A 14,658-nucleotide genomic window follows, 5' to 3' on the forward strand; every position below is an offset into this window, starting at 1 on the left:
TATAGATTTTTTTATGTGTAAGCATAGTCATTCCAAAAGGATTCTATCAGTTCCTCAAGTTTAGCCTTATTTGACTAGCTCAAGATTGATACATTTCTTTTAAGTAATAAACATTTTTATTTATAGTTTGGGGTTCCAATTTTTATTCCTCCTTGCCTACCTCCCCTTCCTACTCCCTGAGGCGGTAAGCAATCAGATATAGATTATACATGTATGATTATGTAAAACATTACCATATTAGTCATTTTGTATAAGAAAACTTGAATAAAAGAAAAAAATTAAAGAAAGTGAAAAATAGCATGCTTCAGTCTGTTCCATCAATATTAGTTCTTTCTTTGGAGGTGGATAGTATGTTTCACCAATAGTCCTTTGGGAATGTCTTGGATCATTGTATTATTAAGAACAGTCAAGACTTTTCCAGTTCTTTATCAAACAATATTGCTATCTCTGTACACAATGTTCTCCTGGTTCTGTTCACTTCACTGCACATCGGTTCATACAAGTCTTTCCAGGCCTTTCTGAAATGATCCTACTTGTCATTTCTTATAGCACAATAATATTCCATCACCAACATATACCATAGCTTGTTTAACCATTCCCCGATTGATGGGCATTCCTTTGATTTCCAATTCTTAGCCACCACAAAAAGATCTGCTATATTTTTTACAAATAGGTCTTTTTCTCTTTTGGGGAATGTCTAAAAAATATAGATTTCTAAAAATAAGCTTTTATAGACTCCATATTTATCCCTGCTTTAGGGTAAAATGAAGCTCCACTTTTTGGAGTGTAAATCTTTGAAAAAAGAGGACTGTAACCTCTCATTCCATATTATTCCTCTTCATATATTCTATATCCTTCATTCAACTGCTAAAGGTCTGGCCACATCACCTCCTTCCTTAATAAACTCCAGTGGCTCATTACCTCCAGCATAAAATCTAAATTCCTCTATTTGGCATATAAAGTAGTTTCAGTGTCTCCCTCACCAGTGGTTCCTTCCCATCTGCCTAGAGGGAACAGTAATGAATGGTACAAAAGAGTTGGTGAGTACTAATTTATATAATAGGAATAGGAACTGAACCTGTGATTTTATTCGTATAAGGAACTCCCACTTGTGGTGGTTAGTGTCTATGACCTTGGGCAAGTCATTGGTCCTCACTGGTCCTCAGTTTCCTCATCTGTAAAATAAGGAGCCTGGACTAGCTGGTCTGTAAGATCTTCTTTGGTTCCAGACCTACCATCTTATGATTTTAGAGGAAATTCCCTCTATCAATTCAAGTTGACACCTTCTTTACAACTTATAGTTTGTTCCCTAGGGCACTGAGAAATTAAGTGATTTCTCTAAGGTCACACAGCAAGTCTGTGTCTGAGATAGAGCTTGAACTCAGCTCTTCTTGGCTTCAAGGCCAGCTCTCTATCCACAACTCCATGCTGCTTCTTATAAAATCATGTAACAATAACAAATATATTTGTGTCTGTTAATGAATATGCATGTGTATATAAATACACACATATATGTGTGACAGTCTCCCTAGCCTGGAGAGATCAGCCACTCATGTTCCATAATTAAATATATTAACTATAAATAGTTATGTTAAATTTAAAATGAATATGTATTTTGATATACTGTCCCTTTAAGGTTTGTTCTTAAATAGTCTGCTCTAGGAATTCTAGAAGAAAATGGTTTTTGAGGCAGTTATTCTCTAACTAAGAGTTCTGAGACAAGGAGGTTCCTGAATTTTGGATATTATATAATGGAGTGAAATGGACATGAGAACTGCAATATGATTATGGGACAAGTGTAATTTGTCTGATTAGAGATAGTAGATGAGAAGTTTAATTATTAATAATAAGCCAAGGTAAGGATTCATATTCTGAACCCAGGAAGAGAAGAGAAGAAAAAGAGAATTGAAAGGAGACATTTCAAAATTGCATCAGCCAAGTTTGAAGCTGGAAGTGATGGACTCTATAGCTGCTGTTTGAGGAGTTAAGTCTAGCCAAGCAGAGGAACGGTTTGAAAGATGAAAATTAGAGAACCCACCCAATGGATTGACTGATTTGGCAGGGATAGCAAACCCAGTGAATCGTTGGTCAAATACAACATGGATCAGCTCAGCTTATTAGCAGAAGCATCTCTTCAGCACAGATGCTACATTCACCAAGGCATTTTTGTAGATTGTTCCTGAGACAAAAAAAGACACCAAAGTTTAGAGCTCCAGAATTATGAAACACCCTGAGCATGTGTGTTTTTCTCACTTATGTGTCTTTTTGATATGGTTCAATAAGTGTGTGCCTATTCTCTCTCAAAGAGAATTAGTAAGAGATAGTAACCCAGGTTTATGTGTGAATTAATATATATTTATTATTTAATTCATTTATTTTACTATGTAGGTAACATATTATTATTTCTTTTATCATATTAAGTAAGTGGTAATGATATACTAGTTTAAGATATGGGAGTGTCATTACTGTGAGTAGCTGTATAAATAGAAATGCATCAGTGGGAGCTAAAGAATTAAGAATTTGAATAGGAAGAAGCTTCCCCCCCCCCCTCAGGTAGGTTCCTTCAGGACTGTGAGAATTTGAGGGGTGATGATGGTCCTTTTCTGGAAACCTAAAACTGCTCATGTGAGAAAAGATTAGGGTGAGCAAGCCAATCCAGAAAATAATTCTATATCCACACATCTAGGTGAGAGGCATGAGGCATTATTAGTGGGTATAACCACCCAAGGAGCCCATTACACACCCACATACACATATACATAGAACACACAGCACACATATGAACACACAGGCATATGCACACAAACGCATATGTATACACATGCACATGCACATGCACATGCACATGCACACACACATACACATACACATATATAAGTTTTTGTATACACATAATAAAGGTCAGCTAGGTGGTGCAGTGTATAGAGTGCTGAGCTTGGAGTCAGGAAGACTCCTCTTCATGAGTTCATATCTGGTCTCAAACAGACTCTGGGCAAGTTACTTAGCTTTGTTTGCCTCATTTTCCTCATCTATAAATTGAGCTGGAGAATGGCAAACCACTCCAGTATTGTTCCCAAGAAAACCCCAAATGAGTTCACAGAGTCAGAGAAGGCTGAAAAACAACTGAACTACAACAAATACACATATTATATATGTGTATATAGATGCATATGTGTATATATGTTCATTCAACTCCCATAAAGTACAGGTATCCAAATATATAAGTAAGACCATAATATGAGAATGAATTTTTTAAAATAGGAATTTTAAAAGATTTTACACATACCTTTAGTTTTTATTTATTTATTTATCCTTTCATTCATTCCTTTATTCATTTCTTCCTTCCTTCCTCTTCTTTCTTTCCTTCCTTTGTCCATTTCTTTCTTTCTTTCTTTCTTTCTTTCTTTCTTTCTTTCTTTCTTTCTTTCTTTCTTTCTTTCTTTCTTTCTTTCTTTCTTTCTTTCTTTCTTTCTTTCCTTCCTTCCTTCCTTCCATCCTCCATTTCTTTCTTTCTTTCCTAATTGTTAACCTCATCCCCAGAATTGCACTAAAGATGAAAAAGACAGAAAAATGAGCTGAACCAATGCAAGCATCACAATAAAAATGTGTTGACTTGAATGAGGTTTAATTTTCCACTGAACTAACATTTTTGGATTACCTAATATTTATACTGAGCAGATAGTAAAAAAAAAAATTAAACCGGTTTAGTTCTTATTTACCAAAGACTTCCTAAGGAAAGGGAGTGGGACCTGGTTTTGTTTTTTGTTTGTTTGTTTGTTTGTTTTTAAGGGCCATGATAAGTTCTTCATTTGTTTTATTTGCAAAGCTGTGCTTTTTCTCTTTGTTTTTGTTCTTGATGGATTGTTTCCATTTATGATGGGTGAGCCAGAAGAATAAATCACTAATGTGAACAGGCAATTCCAACACAAAAAGATATTCAAACCCCAAGGGAAAAAAAAAATTTAGCAGGAATTTAATTATGGGACGTGCTCAGCTGATCTCTTCAGGATGGGAAGGCTGTCAAATTTCTTGATGGGCCAAAGAGGTGGCATTTTGCTCCCAGTCTGCCTCAGCTCTGACCTCATCTGTCTGTCTGGTATGATGACAGCCCATTTTCTCTTCACAGAAGCAGAGAGGATGCTGGGAAGTGTGTCACTTCCCATTAGCAAGTTGTGGCATCTCTTCTGGCATGCTTGGCAAGTTGGTGAAGATAAAACAAGCTAAGAAAATGTGGCCTGTAAGTCTCAGGGTCCCTGCTAGCATTCTTTTCTCTCTAATAACTTGATTTACAAAAGCTAAATGGAATCCATCTTTCAGAAACACAATGAGTAGGACATGTACTTAATTTTCCTGGGGCTATATACAATGCCCATTCTTTTAATCCTTTTCCATAGGATCTTTGATGATTGCTATACAAACAATGCTTGCCTTTGATTCTAATCCTAAATCTGATACTAACTTGCTGTGAACTTCCTACCAATTCCATTATCTTTCTACCTCTTAGTTTCCATACATACTTAACGGCATATTTAAATGAGAGAAAAGAAGACACTTTGGGGTGGATGATAGGAGGTGGGCAAGAAGCATGAAAACTGTCTCCAAGTATGTGAATGACTTTCAAGTGGAAAAAAAAGACTGAACTTGCTCTGCTTTGCCCAAGAGGACAGATTTAGAAGCAAACAGTGGAAATTGTAAAGACACAAATTTAGGCTTGATAGAAAGAAGGACTTCCTGACAACTAGAGCTATTCCCAACTGGAATAGGCTGCCTAGTTGGATAATGAATTCTCCCTTATTGAAGATCTTTGTGTAAAGGTCAGATGACCATTTTTAAAGGCATGTTGTAATGGGGATTCTTTTTTTTTTTCTCAGAGAGGCCACTGAGGTCCTTACTGACTCTGAAATTCTATGAATCTCTCAATTTTACTATTCATTTGCTATGCTGCTAAGCCTCTTTGGCATTCAATTGCCTCATTTAGACAGCATCCCTTGCAGGGTGACTCCCCCTACATGGCATTTACAGCCTTATATTGGGGTTCCCATGTGGGTGTTCACTGCTGTTCCTTTCAGGGGTCTAAAAGTAGCTCTAAGTATTGTCAGTAATGAGCCCCCACCAGTGTCCTTACCACTGATAATCCACTAAATCACTCTACTAGCTTTTAGAAAAAAAGAAAAAGATTTGCTGAAAAGGTGTAGCAAGAACAGTTGGGACAAACTATTCTGCCCATACCAGAGGAGTATTATACTCTCCTATACACAAAGTCTCTGGCAAAGGAGAATCTACTTCACAGTACAATGGTAGTGAGGCACATATGTAGAGAATACAGTTGGCAAAAAGGTATTTCCCAACTCCTGGCTTTGGGAATCTCATTTTCCCTTTGTGGAGTCCTAATAAAGTTTACTGTGAGGCATGAAGTTAGGAATGGACAAGTCACTGTGCTGCTCACCAAAGCTGATCTGTGGCTGGGCCAGGTTCTTCTACCTGCTTATTGACTGGGCCATTTCTGTATAGGGACAGGTTTCCCTGCTGCTACTGAACCAGACCAATCTTACTGCTGAGCCAGGCCATACCTCTGCTTATATAAAACACTAACACTCTAGGATCCATTAAGTTCCAGACACTAGTGGGACTTCTGATGGGATCTCTGAATCTCCCAGACTCACAAGGTTAGTTGAACACTTCCATCTAGGAATATATATTCACCTAAGAAGAGGAATAACTACAGAGTGACAGATGTGGGCATGTGTTCCAAGCTACTATGGCTGGGAGAGAGACAGAGATTGCTTCCCACCCCTACCCAACTCTCAGCACCAGCTCAGAGGAGTCCTGCTTGGCTCCTGGCCACACAGGAAAGAGAACAATGAAGGGTGGGTTGAACCATTTTTGTATACACATTGGGTTCCAGCTAAGAAACTTCAGTTGTATGGGTTTTTTTCTGGCTCCGTAGATAATTCAATGACTTTTTGTCATCACACAGTACAAATCTCTGAGCCATCATGGCTGGAAACCAACTTAGACTGAGAACAACCAGGGAATATCTGTGCCTGATTCAAGGATTAGCCCCCACAGCCCAGTCTGCTGCTATTACATTTATAAAATGGGAAGCTTAACTGTTGAAGTACCATGACAACTGCTTTGAAAGTAGCTTAGAAGAGAAGCTGGCCCTTTTTCTTAACTCTTTGTTCTTAACTCCTTACTTTGGCAAGCTCTTTGGTAAGGAACTCAAAGCACCAACTAAATTACTTTTACTAATGGAGTAGAGTGTTGGGCTTAGAATTACAAAAGAATTTGATTTACAAAAGAAGAACACGGTTCAAATCCCACCTTTGCCACTTACTAGTTGGTGAGTTCAGGCGAGTAGTTTAACTTCCTTGGCCTCAGTTTCTTCATCAGCAAAATGAAAGATTTGGACTAGAAGACCACTAAGGTCCCTCCCCAGGGTAACTAGGTGTCACAGTGGATAAAGCACCAGGCTTGGAGTCAAGAAGTTCCATGTGGCTTCAGAAACTTACTACCTGTGTGACCTTGGGCAAGTTACTTAACCCTGTTTACCTCAGTTTCCTCAACTGTAAATATGTGCTGGAGAAGGAAATGGCAAATCTCTCCATTATCTTTGCCAAGAAAACCGCAAAATGGGGTCACAGAGGGTCAGACATGACTGAAATGACTGAAGAGCAACAACAAGGTCCCTCCCACCCGGAAAAGAATAATCCTATGAAATGCTGAAGGTCGAATTGAGCAACAATATTTATTGACTCAAGTCTAACTATTCCATTTTTCACCAATGGGTGCCTTTGGTCATTTACCTTTTTAAAAAAGTATGGTTTTGGGGGCAACTAGGTGGTGCAGTGGATAGAGCACCAGCCCTGGAGTCAGGAGTACCTGAGTTCAAATCTGGCCTCAGACACTTAACACTTACTAGCTTTGTGACCCTGGGCAAGTCACTTAACCCCAATTGCCTCACTAAAAAAAAAAAAAAAAGGATTGCTTTTATAAGATGATTCATTCCTTAACCTATTTTTGTGTGATGGACATCTTTGACAATCTGATGAATGCTATGGACTATTTTTCAGAATATTGTTTGTAAAATAAAGTATATGGCATTACAAAGGAAACCAATTATATGGAAAAAAGAAAATGTTATCAATTGTTTAAAGGTTCATAGAACCCAGGTTAAGAACCCCTGTCCTAGCATAAATGACCAATCATAAGTCCAGACATAAATACCAACTACAATTCCAAAAGAAACATCGAGCACACCTGCAGATAGAGAGGTGAAAGACACAGAGTTCAGAATTATATATATATATTTGGATATGCTTAGCATGGAAATGTATGCTGCTTGACTATACATGTTTGTAACAGGGGTTTGGTTTTCATTCTTTTCTCAAAGGAGGGAATTTTTGCTGATTAAAAAAAATGCATTAAAAAACCAATTTGTTTTTCTTAAGAGACATCAAGGAGAGTGAGGAGAAGGAACCCAGGAGATGGTTCTATCACATGTACAAGTCCCTTAATTTTTCTGTATCTCAGTTTCTCCACCTGTAAAAATAGGGCTAAAAATACCTGCCCTACTTACTTCACAGGACTATTGTGAGGATTCAGCAAGATCATGGATAGGAAAGTGTTTTAAAAACTCTAAACCCTGAAAGGGATTATTTTTACCCTCTCCTATTCTTCCCCCCACCTCCTCTGCCCATGTTTTACTCTTAAGAGGTGAATTGAGAGTTTGTAATAGGAAAGGGGACAAATTGTTATGAAACTCCTTTTTAGGTCAGATCCACGGAAATGTACTTTATATATAGAAGGGTAAAAAGAATGTGATTTTTTTTTAAAGGACTCTGATGAAAAGTCTAAAGGAATTGGATTGGGAGTTTAGAGCATTCCACCAGTGCCCTTTGGGTGACACTTTTTTCCTAAGAAGTTCTGGTCTTTGCTACTTATGTCTGCAAAAGTGCTTAGAATCTGTTACATAACTGACGAATCCAGGCAAGGATGAAGGGATGCAGCAAGAGGAGGTGCAAAGAGCCTTGGGCTAGCTACTTACCTGCTAGGTGACCTTGGGTAAATTACTTAAGTCCTTGGCTTCAGTTTCCTTTTTTGTAAAATGAAGACAGCAATAAAGCATTAAGTTACCGGATTATAGTATCTAGAGCTGGAAGGGACTTTCAGAGGTGATCTAGTCCAACCTGTTCTTTTTACAGATGAGGAAACTGAGGAAGAATTTGAACCTAAGTCCTCTGACACAAAGGGTTTTTGTGAAGGAAACACATAGTAAACTCTAAGTCATTATTATATATGTGACCAAATATTGTGGCTGTATTCAATAAATCAATAAGCATTTACACCTACTATGTAGAGGGAAATACCCAAGACCTAGAGGATGGAAAATCACATAAGACATTCCTGAAGAGAGTTTGGTTATGAGCCAAAAGGATAAGTGACTTGGCCAGGATCACAGAGAGACTCTCAGTAATCTTACATTCCAACTGTCCTCCTTCTCTCCTGCCTCAGATTGGGGTTGGATACTCAACTTGGGGGTTGGATACTCAACTTGTACTGTTCCTTCTCATCCTTGCATCCTAACATACATAAGGGCATTGCATGATCTTGAGCTAAATGTAGTGCATGGGGGAAAAGGCCACTAGGTGGCGCAATGGACCTGAAATCAGGAAGACCTGAGTTCAAATTCCCTTCTGGATACTTACTTGCTGTGTGATTCTGGGCAAGTCACTTAAACCCTGTTTGCCTCAGTTATTTTTTTTTCATCTGCAGAATGGGAATCATAACAGAATCTGCCTCCCACGGTGGTTGTAAGGGTAAAATGAGATAATATTTCTAAAGTGTTTTGCAAATTTTGAAGATATAATTATATATTTCAGGGCCATTCAGTGGCACAGTGGATAAAGCACTGGCCCTGGATTGAGTAGAACCTGAGTTCAAATCTGGCCTCAAACACTTGACACTTACTAGTTGTATGACCGTAGAGGCAAGTCACTTAACCCTCATTTACCAGCCCCCCCCCAAATAATCATATATGTTTCTCTCTCTCTGTATGTATGTATATATATGTACATTTGTATATATATGAAATATGCATTTCTATATGCATACTCATACACATACATATGGTAGCTATCAGTATTAATAACAATAATAATAATTATTATTATTATTATTTAGTGATGCAATTGGGGTTAAGAGACTTGCCCAGGGTCACACAGCTAGTAAGTGTTAAGTGTCTGAGGCCGGATTTGAACTCAGGTACTCCTGACTCCAGTGCCGGTGCTCTATCATCTGCACCATCTAGCTGCCCCAACAATAATAATTATTAAGAGCACTGGCTTTGGGATCAGAGAGCCTGGGTCCAGACTCCAAACCTTCTATCCCCTCCCTCTCAACCTGCCCTCAACACCTCTAACCACAGGCATGTACTTAGTGATTCCCTCTGTTAGATAACTTCAATTTATCCAGTATGTAGTTTGTCTGTGCATGGTGGTTTGCGTGTTGTCTCCTCCATTTGTCTCTTGCCGGTCTTTGTCTCCCCAGCACACTGGAGACGCTTAATGACTTCTGACCAATAACCCAATTAACGTGGTTTGAACAGTGGGCTTTAGTTCAAAGCCTACCTCAGACACATTACCTTATGTAAGTCCCTTAACCACTCAGCCTCAGTTTCCACATCTGTAAATTTGGGATGATAATAACTGCAGTACATGCTTCCCTGGGTAGTTATAAAACTCAGATGGCATGATGAATGTAAAATACATTGTATACTTTGTAACATCATACAAATGAGAACGGTTATTATTGTTTAATCTCTGTCCCCACAGACACCTCATCCTCCTCACTCTGTTTGGGGAGCCCTCCCTGCCAAAATAATAAAATTGGAAACAAGCTCACAGATAACATCATTTGAGGGGTTCAGGGGTTACAAAGGACCTCTTCCAACACTGAAACCATTACCTCTTTAATAATTAATAAGAACAACAACTAGCATTCGTATAGTGTTTTCAAGTTTACAAAGCACTTCATTAATATCTGATAAGATCCTTACAACAATCCTGTGAGGTAGGTTCTATTTTTATCCCCATTTTACCAATGAGGAAATTGGGACAGAGAGAGGTTACACGACTTGTCCAAGGTCACACAGCTACTAAGTGTCTGAGACTGGATTTGAACTCAGGTCTCCCTGTCTCCCCCCACAGCACTTTCTCCATTGTCACACCTAAGTGCCTTCTATGACATGAAAGAGAGGGAAAAGTGTTCTTTATAATGGAAAATAGGGAAAGAAAAAGATACTGCCCATGAATTTGGGAGCTAGGGGGAACCTTATCTACAATCTCCTCATGGTGAGGTGATAGGCAAGGGAGAAAGGACCGGTCTTAAAGAGGAGAGAGCCCTTGGTTTGAATCTTCCTTCAGGCATTTGTAGGCCGTAGGAATGTGGGCAAATCAATTAATCTCTTAGACTCTCAATTCCATAATCTGTAAAGTGGGGATTATACTATTTGTGCTCTAAACCTCAAAGGTTTGTTGTGAGGAAAGCAACCTGCATATCTGAAAGGGATAGGTGTGTGTCCCTGTGTGTATGGCAGTACTAGGATTTCATTGGTTGATGTAGGAAATTTCTTGTGAAGAAACTCCCTCCACAAACCAAATTAGCAAAGCAGTTTATTTATTGTTTAGATGCAGATGTTCTTAACTGGGGCAGTGAATTTTTAAAAAAATTATAACTATTTCCATGTAATTGGTTACCTTTTTACTCCTGTGTTTTATTTTATGCATGTGAAAATGTTTCCAAAGAGTCTATGGGTTTTATGAGACTGCCAAACGGGAACATGACAAACAAGAAAGTGGAGAAACCCTGGCTTAGAGATTTTCCTAGGATAGTAAGGGGCTAAGTGACTTACCCATGATCATACTAAAAGAACATACCTCCTCAAGAGCAGGGATTGTTTGGGGTGAGAGTCTTGCTATTGTAAGATCAGAGATTTAGAGCTAAGAGGGTGAACTGAGGCTACAGAGAAGTTAATTGACTTGTCCAAGGTAAGAAATCACAGAGAGAGTATTTGAACCCAGCTAGTCCCCAAGTCAGCACACTTTCTACTCCACTATGAATGTCTAGCATAGTGCCTAACGCAAAGCAGATGCCTAATAAAGACTAATAGTAATAGCTAGCACTTATGTAGTGTTTTAAGGATTGCAAAGCACCAAACAAATATTGTCTCATTCAATCATCACCACAACACTGAGAGGTATTTAGCATCACCATCGTAGTCACCACCACCATCATTATCTATCATCATCCCCAGGGCAGCTAGATGGCACAGTGGATAGAGCACTGGACTTGGAATCAGGAAGACGTCTTCCTGAGTTCAAATCCAGCCTCAGATACTAGCTATGTGACCCTGGGCAAGTCACTTAACCCTGTTTGCCTCAGTTTCCTCATCTGTAAAATGAGCTAGAGAAGGAGATGGCAAATCCTCCAGTATCTCTGCCAAGAAAACCCAAAATGGAATCATAAAGAATCAGACATGACTGAATAACAAATCCCCAATTTACATGTGAGGAAACTGAAGCAAACAGAGGTTCACTGACATCCACAGGTTCACACGCCTACTAAGTGTCTAGGGCAGGGTTGTAACTCAGTTCTTCCTGACTCCAGGCTCTATGCTCTCTGCACTTGGTGGTGCCCCTTAATTGCTTTTTGGTTGTTGATTGATTTATACAGCTAATCTATGTAGAAAGGCAAGAATCAACTCCATGACCAATCTTGGTGCCATGGAAAACAGAAGGAAAGGTTTCCCTCTCCTCTCCAGAGAAGTGAGGGGCTGCTAGTCCATCATATCACATGCACTGTTAGACGCAGTTTTTTTGTTGGTTGAGTTTTTCTCAGATTTTTATTTTCCATAAGGAAGAGTGTCATGAACTTTTTTTCTCATGTTTTCAATCAATCAATCGCTCCATCAACAAACACTTACTAAGCCCTATACTATGTGTCAGGCACTGTGCTAAGCTCTGTGGATACAAAAAGAGGCAAAAGATAGTCCCTGCCTTCGAGGAGCTCATAATCTAATGGGGGGAGACATCGTGAGAACAGATATATGCAGAACAAGCTGTATACAGGATAAATAGTAAATAATGAAGAGAGGGAAGGAACTGGAATTAAGAGGGGTTGGGGTAGGCTTCCTGTAGAAGATGAGATTGTAGTTGGGACTTAAAAGAAGCCAGGGATGGAGAAAGGAGATTATTCCAGGCTTGGGGAAGAGCCAGAGGGAATGCCTAGAACCTTTTTTTTTTTAATTAATAAAGTATTTTATTTTTTTTCCGTTACATGTAAAGATAGTTCTCAACTTTTGTTTATACAAGCTTTACAATTTCAGATTTTTCTCCCTCCCTCCCCTCCCTCCCCCCCTCCCCTAGACAGCAGGTAATCTGATATAGGTTTTATATATATAGATAGATATAGATATATAGATATGTTTATAGATATATATACACATAACATTAATCCTATTTCTGCATTAGTCATGTTATATGAGAAAAAAATCAGAGCAATGATGAAAAACCTCAAAATAGAAAAAAACAACAGCATCAAAAACAAAAGAAATAGTATTGGAACCTTTTTTTTAAAGGCATAAACAAAAGTTATTCATGGGGAGGAAGAAGAATAAGTTTTTACTTTACAGAAATTGCCTCCTCCAAGATGCTGGTGGAATAAAAGCACGAACAGTGAGTTAGTGACAAAGATGGAACAAGAGCCCAGGTCTCCCCTCTCGAAGTCTGCTACCTCCTCCATCACCCTCACCATGGAGACTGCCCGTCCAGCCTCAACTAAGTGAGCTTGCTCTCCAGTCAGATCTGAAGCCATTCACCTGCCCAGAGCCATGTCGACCTGTCACGTAACTAAGCAACTGTATTGATGGGGGCCCGCCACCTCCCTCGTGTGTTGTCCTGCTGTCTCGTCCAATATTGGCCAAGCAGGAAGCCTTTGCTAGGCTGCCATGGGGAATAATGAGGAGGGGGAAGGGAATATCTAGTTTTCTGTATGACTGAGTGGGGATAGCTAGAAGGCCCTTCTCTCTATATCACTATTTGACTTTCGGTGAGTGGCTAGAATCAATATTGATTTAGGCTAGGAGGAGCCCCCTTGTCCCCTTGGCTTGGGTGGGTGGGCTCCCTGGGAGACTGTTTAGGTGGGGGAAGGGTGTTCCCTGGGAGGCTGTTTAGGTGGGAGTTCCCTCAGCCTCCATCCCCTCCTCGAGTCTTTTGCAGACAGTAGTCAATGACATTTGGAGCCAGGCCAAGTAACCAGGCTCCCAAAGGATTCAGAGCCTAGGGCAAGATGAAGGGAGAAGAGAGTTAATGAAAAACATTTATTTACATTTATGTAATATAGACACAATGCATTTATTTAATAGACACAATACATTTTTTTAAATACTAAAAGGTTTAAAATGTTTTTCTCACAATAACACCATGAGATAGGTAGCATAAGTCTCATTATCCCCATTTTTCAGAAAAGGAAACTAAGGCTCAGTGGTTTTAAGTGATTTTCCCATTACTACTATAAACTACAAGAGTGGAAATTTGAACTCCAGTCTCCCAAATGCAAGTCTATCATTCTTTTCTACTTGACTGCCTTCCCTCAGCTAGTGGCAGATAGGGGGTGCCACAGTGCAAAAACTACTGGAACTGGAGTCAGAAAGACCTGAGTTCAAATCCAGCCTTAGACACTTACTGGCTGAGGGACCCTGGGCAAGTCACTTCTCCTCTATCTGCCTAATGGGGATAATAATAACACCTACTACCCAGGGTTACTGTGAAGATAAAATGAGATAATATTTGTAAAACACTCGGTATATAGTAAGGTCTTAATCAAAGCTTGTAACCTTCTTTCCTTTTTTCCCTAAACCATATCCAGTCATCCTGACCTCTGTTTTGCCACTGGACTCTGATGACTCTGGAGGAAAGAGTGAGGATGATGACTTAGAACAGCTCTGCCTCACTTAAATCCAATCCACTTACAAGTGAAGACATCATCTTCCTGATGTCATTGATCCTCTTCAAGAATGAAGGATGAACAACAACTTAGCTTAGGATAAATAGGAACTGTGTGAGAGTTGAGCCTTTCTCCACCATTTGTCTGGGCTACATGCAATATGACGGCGATCTTGGAATCAGATGGGCAGAGGAATGAGAATGGAAAAAGGGAGGAGTCTTGGGAGTCCCCAAAAGTGGGTGTGAGGTCCTGAACAAGAAAATGAAGATCTCTGGGACAAGGGTGATATTTTCATCGATCCTATTTCATTCAACAATTATTAAGCACCTGCCATATACAAGCCTCAAAGAGGCTTGTGGGGGATAGAGAAATGCTTTCACAGACAGGGTGACCCAGGATCAAGTCCTGACACTGACACATGCTGACTGTGTGGCTCTAGATGTGTGACAACTTCTCTTGCTCCAGTCTAACTTTGTGTTGACAAACAGTTGCTCATTGGTATTGATAGGAGGAGTTTTCCTCACTATCCCTGGTGAAGAAATGTTTACAGGGATGAAATTTATTTTCACAAAGACATGGGAGGAGGGGTAGGAGGAGAGGGTAGACAGAGAAATTAATTCAAGGTAAAATTTGAGGAGGATGTGTATACTTAAG

Source organism: Dromiciops gliroides, chromosome 1 (genome assembly GCF_019393635.1).
Source record: "Dromiciops gliroides isolate mDroGli1 chromosome 1, mDroGli1.pri, whole genome shotgun sequence".
Taxonomy (NCBI): domain Eukaryota; kingdom Metazoa; phylum Chordata; class Mammalia; order Microbiotheria; family Microbiotheriidae; genus Dromiciops; species Dromiciops gliroides.